This window comes from Poecile atricapillus, chromosome 10 (genome assembly GCF_030490865.1).
Source record: "Poecile atricapillus isolate bPoeAtr1 chromosome 10, bPoeAtr1.hap1, whole genome shotgun sequence".
In the NCBI taxonomy this organism is placed as follows: domain Eukaryota; kingdom Metazoa; phylum Chordata; class Aves; order Passeriformes; family Paridae; genus Poecile; species Poecile atricapillus.
In genome coordinates, this window is record NC_081258.1 from 10,588,022 (window position 1) to 10,597,983 (window position 9,962).

The following is a 9,962-nucleotide window of genomic DNA, read 5'->3' on the forward strand; positions in this document are numbered from 1 at the left end:
TTATTTCTTGCCCATATGCCCATGTGATACCACATGATCTCAGGAGATAATTGAGACAGATGTGCTTTACACTAATTGCTTTGGAGGTTCTCTGACACCGAAGGTCTGTAGTTTATCTGCCAATTCTCCAAACCCCCTAAATAAGTGCTCAACAAATGAACTTTTCTCTATAAAAACCCAGCATGGAATTACCAGGAAGAATTATCACTCAATCCCCTATCTGTCTTCACAACCATGGGGTGTTCTAAAGGTCACTGCCCTTCAGACTGCACTTCCATTTGTTCTAATACCCAAGCAAGGTTCTGGTCTGGTTTTGAGGGTGAGGTCACATCCCCTCTCCATCTCTGTTGCAGCTGGCCATGTCTCAGGGATCCTTGCTGGGGTCCTGGAGCACTGATGAGAGATCTCTGGAGCACACACAGAACAGCTCCTCTCCTTGGTGGGAACTCATCTGGGGCCAAGATAAAGATGGCATGTGATAAGGGGAACCACCAGAAGACTGTCTTACTTGGAATCTATTACCACCTGTTTCATTGTAGTTTCTTTTTCTCTGACAGACTGGCTGCTTCAAGAATAAGACAATCAAATAAAAGATATAAGGAGAGACAATATCTTTGATTTGATATAGATGAAAAAAGTGAAGAACCATTTGTGTGCACAGTCCCTTAACAAGACTAAACCCTCCCAAAAGTACAAATCTCAAGCTAAAACTGGTATTAGAATCAATAGTTCATTGTTAACCTAGAATCAAACACAGATTAACAAAAAAAAAAGTATAGAACAAAGATTATAAAAGTATCTTGTCTTGCTAGGTGCTAAATACTCACATAAGTTAACTATTGCAACAAAATTATCTTACTGTATTTTGTAAGCTCTCAGAGCATGTCTCAAGAACAATTGATTTAATATTACTCTCAGCTTCTACCAGATATCATATCCTTTGTTACACATTGCCCCAATTAGACATCTTCATTTTGACCTTCATGCCTGCTGGTTTGGACCCTTAGGTGCTGGTTTCATTCATGTAAATCAGTTGGTGTAAAAGCAACACACTTCTGTCAATAGCTAAATGTTTAGTGATGCAAAAATCATCCACCACTCTCTTTTCACATATCTGTATAAGGCACACCCAAAAAACCTATTTCTTTCTCTGTACCAAGAAGATCTACAGTGCTCCATGTGCACAGATACACATCCCTGTGGTAGAAATCAGTTGTTCTCCATATAGCCATAAGGTAATATCCGTAACTATCTCTGCAGCCAGCATCAAATGCATCATCTTGCCAGAAGAAAGATTATGACATATACCATCATCTGAAAAGTATTATCTTCAGTGTTTTAATCAATGCTAACATTAGCAGCGCTCATCTCTGGCAAAGCACGAAACTATTGACCCCCCTAAAGACCTATGGTAAGATATATCAGTATTTTATCCTGGAAATTAATTTGTGTTTGCTCCTAATTAAAATACGTGTGACAGGTCTCTAGCATTAACCCCAGTTGTAATCAAGCTGTGGATTGTGTCATTCCCTTGCAAAATTTCAAGAAGAAACCTAGGGACAATGGTAGTACAGGAATGAATCAGCTAGAAATCCCATGTAATTCATTAAGGAAGAAAATCAATGTCACACAGATGTAAAGAGACATTAGTTGATTCTGCAATGTCTCTGAAAGGAATTGGGGAAAAAAAAAAAAAAGCTTTGAAAGAAAAATATCAGACAAGTGCAAAGAAGCAAATTATTCCCACTGGACTTTACAGGACTCTATGCCCATGTTTAAGTTCAGAGAATATTATGAAGTAAAACCTGCATTTTTTTCTCATGTCTCTCAGGGACAATCTTCCAATCTCTGTATTGTTTTTACTATAAAATCTTTTACAATTTAAAATATATCTTATTTTTTAATTATATTTTCTGGGGACTGTCTCATTATTATCACTGCAGTATCACCTCCAATGAGGTTCACACTCTGGGATTATCTTATATTATTTACTAGGATTTCAGCCATGCCAGCAAGGTCTGGGTGGAGTAGGTGCTTGCTGGGTCTATCCCACCTACCCAGAAAGCAGATTCTGTCCCAATCCACTTGATGCCTTTTCCTTGGCAAACAAATAATTAATGTAACAGGAAACACCGAATCAAACCAGTCCCCTCCAAAAAGGGCAGTAAGTCCCATCTTTCTCCATTCCACTATTTTTCTCTTGTTTTTCTTAGCCAAAGAAAATAATAATAGCACGTATCATTCGTTTCAAATCTTTGTCAGGAGACAACAGACAACCTTTAACCTTTCCAGGAGTTTTACTCTAAGATCCATGGGTTACAGTTAAATTGCTATGGACTATGGATCTTCTTTTCACTCAGTTTACTGCAATTCAGCTGACAGATGGCGATCTAATATTACAGAGTATGTGAAAATATGGAAATGGAGCTAAAGATGTGAAAATCTGAATTTCATTGTGGCCATATGCATTGAAATTCCAGAACATTAGAAGCCATTCGTGAAAATATTAATTTATCTGCAACATTATTGTGGGGAGATATAACTTTGAGTCTGAAGCAACGGGAAAATTCCTGTAAGCATCCTCAGAGCCACTTTTTGGTTTTGAATTTTTTTTTTTTGTACAAAAAAAGGACTACAGCTGAACCTTAAAATATTTTGGGGTGGTTTGTTGTGTTGTGTTTTTTTTGGTTTGGCTCCACTTGTCTCCCACTACTTAGTATCACAGAGCAATGAAGTGCTCCTCCAAATACAATCCAGAATGAGACAGCCTGAATCAGTGCCCTGTGACTCTCCCATGTCACCAGCTTGGACACAGCCTCTGCAGAGGAGAGGTGATGGGAAGCTTTGCATTTGTGGGGACCTGGCTCTTCTGGAGAGACCAGCAGTGGTCTCTGCACCCCCTGTGCCCACAGAAAGCCTCATGCTGAACAACTATGAGACCTCACAGTCAAGCTCCAGTAACTTTTCAGCTCCAATATTTTTTGCCAAATTATTTCTATTTTCTTCCTCTATTTATCTTCCTTCTGAAAAAGAAGTAATTTAAGATAAAACTACATTTTAAGAGAGTACCAGGCCAGGTGAGATGAAAAGCAGTTATGATTCTAGGGTGAGCTTTGGCTGCTATCAGTTGTGCTGTGATGATAATGTTGGTGTTCATGATACCACCTGCAGCTTGTGTGATAGACGTGATTGTGTATTTTCTTTTGAGATACCCTAGAAATGTTGTGTTTTTCCTGGCCACATAACACGACTGCCAATTCTCTCAACCTCCCTGGAATCAAATCAAAATGAGAGACAGTGACCTTTCTATTGGAGAGAAGGAGAGTATGAATAGGAAGAAATAAAGAATAATATGTAGTAAATCTCATGAAACATGGAATTACTTCTTGTATGAGTAGTTACCGCTTCCCCCTGAGAAAGGTTCTGGTACCCTTTTTCACACTATCAAACTTAACTTCCAAGTGATCTTTATTGAAATCAGTGGGGTTAGTCAAGGAGTAATAAAAAAGGGATTTGGAAAAAAGGTTGCAGAACCCAGTCCATCTCTGCTAAATTGTTTGATTTAACAACACATATAACAAACATTTTTTCATCCTTTTCTTTTGTCTGTTAGGTATATTTTCATAAAAATAAGTGTACTGTATAATCATTTGTATTTTTAAATAACATAAGTCCATAATTTTCTATTTTAACGTATTTCATTAGTCAAGTAGGATTAAATTTTTTATGCTTTATATATAACAGAAAAAAGTCAGTGTGATACTGCAATAAATTTGCCAATACTAAAATATGACACAAATTTATTTGAGAATTCTAAACATTGTGCAGCAGTCTTAAGCAGTAACATAATAATGAAGCATATTCATATAATTCTATCCAAAGTCCATGATAAGAATTCTTGAAAATATAATCCCACTGTGTCACACCAGTTGCCACTGAAAAATACTACTTACAACCTCTGGTGTCTAATGAAACATTACTGACACATGCAGGGTGTGATTCTAATCTTGATACTGTTATAATAATATTTTCTTTTATGAGCTTTGATTTACAAAGAAGATCAAGATGGATGTTCATATTATAAAATGCAGTTGCTAATAAATATTAAGTATCAATAGAGTGTAAAGAATAATTATATTAGGCTGAACAAAAGCTACCAAGGATTTAACAACAAGAAGCATTAGTAGACTCATGTTTAAATCAGCTGGAGGAATTTTCTTGCCCTTTTCACTGTATCAAATGGAAGAGGGGTCTGGAATAGAGAGCATGATTTCAAAATAGAGCAAAATATTCTGCTGCTACTATTTCATTGATTTCAATAGAATTAAGCTAGCTGGGAATTTGTTTTCTCTGTGTTGTAGGACTCTGTCTAACTGGTTGGGAAGTGTGAGTTCTCATGAGGTTCTTCATGAGGACTTGAAGTGTGGAAGTGGAGCTATTGCCTGGTTAGGAACCACTTTCTGGTTTCAGTTTCTCTCACACAATTTCAGTGTTTATATAAGATCATACACGGGTTTATCTGTAGCACCAACAGCAATAAATTAACACATTAGGGCAGACATTGACTGAAATATAAAATCTGCTTCCACCTCCCTTGCAATCATTTACCAGCCTATCTAATATTAGTCATTAACTAATTAAGAACTAAGGGACACACAGCTGAAGAGCTAAAATAATTCCTTGACTTCAATGGCACTTGCCTGGCTTAGAGTAGCACCAACTCTCTCCTGGACTGAAATTTTTCAGAAAGCAAATAAAGCAAATAAAATATGCTTCTCAAGTCACAACTCTAAAATATATCCTGTAAATCAATTTTTTTTTCTCCCTCAAGAAATGGAACTTTGAGACTACAAAAGTGTCAGCTTTTAACAAATATTAACCTTTTAATTCCAGTCTCCCTTTCTAGAGGGTGGCTGCTGGGGTGATATGAAATACTGATGGACGATCCATCACATAGCTTCTGCCTATGGGTCATTGCACAGCCTTAAACAACCACAGAAACCAAAAGATAAATCTTTTGATGAAATACTTGAATTCTTTAGAGACATTTTGTGCTAATGCCAGTGTTTATCCCAGAGTGGTTTCTCTGCTGTCAGCAGAAGCAAAGAGTGTTTATAATGCAGTTTGCATCAAGACTGAAACACAGCTTCATAGGCTGAATCTGAGCAAAGCTAGCAAAGCACCTGGAGACTATTTTGTCTGCATTATTCACAGTGCAGAGCTCAACACGCAATGTCAGAGTTCAGCAGCAAGTGTCCACAAACAGAATACCAGGCTCTTTTTCAGATATTGAAATTTGGAGTGATGCATTTATCTCAGGTATTAGAAGCATTTATATTGCTGCATTACCAAAGAGGATAGCCCAAATAGAAGCCTTCAGGCTCTCTGAGGTCTGCAAAGAGATGTGGTTATACAGAGGATTAAAGAAGAAACTCTCTATACAAAAAGGTTTTGCTATGTGCCCAGCCCAGCTTTTGGGAAAAACACACATAGAAGGATGAAGTTTGCTTGTTATGTGATTTTTAATCTGTCAAATTCCAGTCTCACAGTGAAAATGAAAGGCCAGAGGACTTCAGCAGTGTTATGTTCTGCATTTGGAGAATGAAGAAAATGAGGGTTGAATTTGGCCACTACACTAACTGATGCATCTGGGGGATTTTGTGACAGTACAGTGTGAGGATCCTCACTCCTTTTGCCTTGCATCTATTTACATGAATACCATATTTCCACCAGTGGTCCCCAGATTTCTGTGGGATCCTGCCATCTGTCCACAGAAACATGACATTTTGTCCAGGTCTTGGAATAGGTTCTTCTGTTCTTGTGTTTCAAAAATCCAGGAAACAAAATAAAAGCAGCATAAAAACGAAATATAAATAAACCAATACCCACACAAATTGAAGGAGAATATAGTTTGGAGACCCTGACAATACCACCTGTCATGGATGCATCTCTTAAAACGCCTTCACCACAAGGACTCTTGACAACTTCAGTTCTCTTACTTGCTAGCTTGCACATTACTCACGAGAAAAGGCTCTTGACAGTTAAATATATTACATACAGAGTCTTTGCACTAGGAATCCAAGTTGCATCCCCCCCTTTTTTTTTTTCTTCTTCCTCCCCTTTATCAAACACTGCTATTGACCGGGGAGCAAAAGCCCCTAAGATACTAAATCTTCCGACCATGAAGGGAAATGGAATGGTTTTCTAATGGAGTCTATCTGAGCGCCTCTGGCTTTTAGAACCTGTCTTTAAAGTCTGCTTACTGAGGCATAGATGACCACTCAAACACAGACAGATTTGTCACTTTGGTTTTCAGGACACCCATCCTATAAAGACCACAAGGTAATTGCGAGGACTTTAGTGGCCAGACATTCCCTTGCTATTCATGAGGTTCTTGAATTGGATTTAATTTCATGCCAGATTTGACTCTATCAATGGAAGACCAGCTCAAATGATTTCACAAGAAATGCTTAAATAACACCACTCATTGTTACAAATCTTTTTATGCTCTATAATGCAGAGCAAGTAGAGATGTTCTGACTGTAAAAATCAAAGTATAGCTACTTTTGTCCCAATGACTAGTGTAAATATTTAAGGTGTACAGTTAAGAATATACCTTTGCAGAAAAAAAAAATCAGACCCAAAACAAAGACTTGGCTAAAAAGCCACCCTTTCTCAACACTCATGGTTAGATTGTCATCTGGCTTGATAAGATTTATTCCAAAACTTCCCTGGTTTTATATCTGCTGCCATAAAAAATGGTGCAAATTGGTTCCATGAAACCAGCTGCAGAATCATACTGATTTACACCACCTCCCCCACAGCAGGAATGTTAATAACCATGTTATATTTGGTTCCTTTCCTGAGTCTGGTTAAAACTTGGAAGAACAAACCTGGTTTATGCCAGATGAAGACTTGCACCCAATAAAATGCTGAACTGAACACAACAGCCACTATTTCTGTGCTCTGCAGGAAAGAAACAGCACACTATGTTATTATAATACAATGCTAGATTTCTTTTTTTTTAATGCCTTGCAGCCATAGCTCCTGAAGTATTTAAAACTGTTCTACTTCATCAAGCCCCTCAGACTGTAGGCATGAAACAAATAAGGTGGCTGGAACATTGTTGTGTCATAGTTCCACTTGCTGCTACCAGAAAACCCTGTCAGTGGCTCCTGTACTTAGACACAAATGCTTCAGCATTTGACTGTGTTTGCATCTTCTTGAATCCCCACACAGTGCTCTGGACAAGAGTGATTGCAAACCCACTTAAACTGTAGATTCAGAAACTGTTCTTGAATTCAAACATTTTTAAAGAAGAGCAGAACACAAGAAAATATAAACTCAAAGGAAGGACCAGAAAGCAAAATGCATTTGAGAGCAAACAGAGTGGAAACAGAAAGAATATGTGAAAAAAAGATCAATTCAAGGATCTAATTTCTTCTTCCTTCTTCCTGCCAACCCAGCTTTATATAGAGATGATACTTACACATCTTTTCTTAACAAGGACATCAGAGACAAAATGAACTGACTGAACAAATAATGCAAAATAATAACCATGCAAAGAAAAAAAGGTTCATGAATTTCACCTGGCTTCAAAACTTGAAAAGAGCTCAAAAGGTTCAGTAAGATTAAAATAACAATAAATTTCAATACTATAGGGGAAGAAAATTCATTCTGCAGAAAAGAAAACAATTCATGTTTAGATTTATATTTAAATTAACTAGCATTGTAATACAAAGTTACATTTACTCACACATAGAGTCCTTATTTCTACCTGTGCAAGTCTGTCATGAAAAAACACCTGGGTTTCATCAGTGATGAAACAAACATGAGTCTATTTTAAACACATTTAACACACACTGCAGACATGAAGCCTCCAGAAAAATAAAATCCCACTGGATATCTTCATAAAAACCTACCTGTTTTTTTCCACAAGGATTCTTATGAGTCATTATGAGCTTCTATGAACCTGACAGGGGTTTTTTATTTGCTGGGTTTTTTTTAAGTCAAACAGAACAGAATGTTCTCAGTAGCTCTTCTGTTAACTGACAATACAACACCAGGGGAAAAAAAAAAAGATTAAATCAGACTTTCTTATCTTCAGTCTTACTGGAAAATTAGGGATAAAATGAAGGCCAAACTATTTGCAAATATAAAAGGTGTCTCCTCTCTACCAAAATAATGTAAATTATCAGAATAAAAATTTAAGATAGGTTTCCACACTGTGTTCTACAAAGAACTGAAACTACAGCCAAAACCATAGTAAATAGAATTCAAGACAGCTGCATCAAAGAATCCATTATTGGCCTGGGCACACTAGCACACAAAAGCAGAGAAATTACTATTATATAACCATCGAGAAATGGAAAAATTATTATTTTGGTCAGAAACAAGTAAAATTCTAATTTATTTAGAGAACATTGGCCGAGATCTTGAACAGAGTGAAAAAAGCTAGATCCTCACATTCCCCTGAATTTTAATAGCATTTAGGATCCTTTGAGAAGCCAAGACAACACTTTCAATTAAAATATTTTACATAACGATTTCATGGCTTGATCCTGATATGCATTGAGGCAATTCCCACTGCATTCAGTAAAAGTTGAGGGGAATCACCATCTCTAAACACTTGACCAAGATAACCCCAACTATAAAACTTCTGTTTCCTTTGTCACAGATTTAAAACAAAGTCCCAGAACTAAACACTCCCCCCTCAGAAAACAAACCAAACAAAACCCCAAATGAATAAACAAACAAAAAAGTACCCAAACAATTTTACATTGTGATGTTATAAAATACTGCACAAGTCAAAAATTAAAATATTGTCATAATACAAATACATGAAGCAATGTATGATATCACATATGGGTGGTGGAAAGTTTGTGAAATTTGATGTCTACAATAAAAGATTTCTGATTCCTCTTGACCCATATCTTTTGAAAAATGAGTAAATGTGTCCTTCAGCTGGAAAACTTTGATCTAGAGACTGTCTTAGAGGGCTTAGGAGTTGGTTTGGCCTCTGGCAATGAGGAGGTTCTTGATTAAATGTTTTCTGTATTCTCATGTACTTAACCCTGACTAAGTGCATGTTATGGTTTTAAGCAAGTGTTTAAAATTTTCTCTCCGTGAGAGCCAGGGATCTCTATATAATGTATTAGTGATGAGAGCAGTAGGATAACAACATTGCCTATGGTACAGTAGGATTCTATGTCCAATCTTTGCAGAAGTAGCATGGTTATTTATCATCCTAAAAAAGTGAAAATGGAGTATGGAGTCATTTTATTTTCACAGTCACTAGCATTCTGTTGTATATAATTGTAAACTCCTTTTAAATCCTAGAAGATACAATTAAGGGACATAAAACTACCACCTGCCACTCAGTCTAGATGTTAACTCAACCATGATACATTATGGTTATGATACAATAATACTGCAAAAAACAGAATTACAGCTAGGCTGTCTAACCTGAGCAGCACCTGGATTTAAAGTTTCCAAAGCACCTGGGTTTAAATACTGCCAGTGTGTTTTAAAGAGCTTTCTTAATTATTTCCTGTATCTGAAAGAGTTCAAACTCCCAAATGAGCCTCTCTGCAATTCCTTCCCATCCAGCTGGATACTGGGTGTCCATGAACTCCAAGTGAGATCAGCAGTACCTGTTTTTGCAGGGCATGCCATGGAAAGCTCCTGGTCCTTGGCAGATTCACTCACGGACATTTTTTCAAGACTCGAATCATTTCAGTCAAAGCACATCTTGGATAAGGTTTAAATAGCTACAATAGAAAGTCTTCCAAATCTTTTGGATTTCCAAATGTAGTGAAATAGTAACTGTTCTTCAAGTCATAAGTTGTGTCCATTTAGCATGACTCCTCTTACATAGAAAAGCTGGATTTCCAGAGGGAATACCAATATAATGTCCAAGTCAGACACCAGAACACAAGAGCTGAAATAAAGATCAATACAGA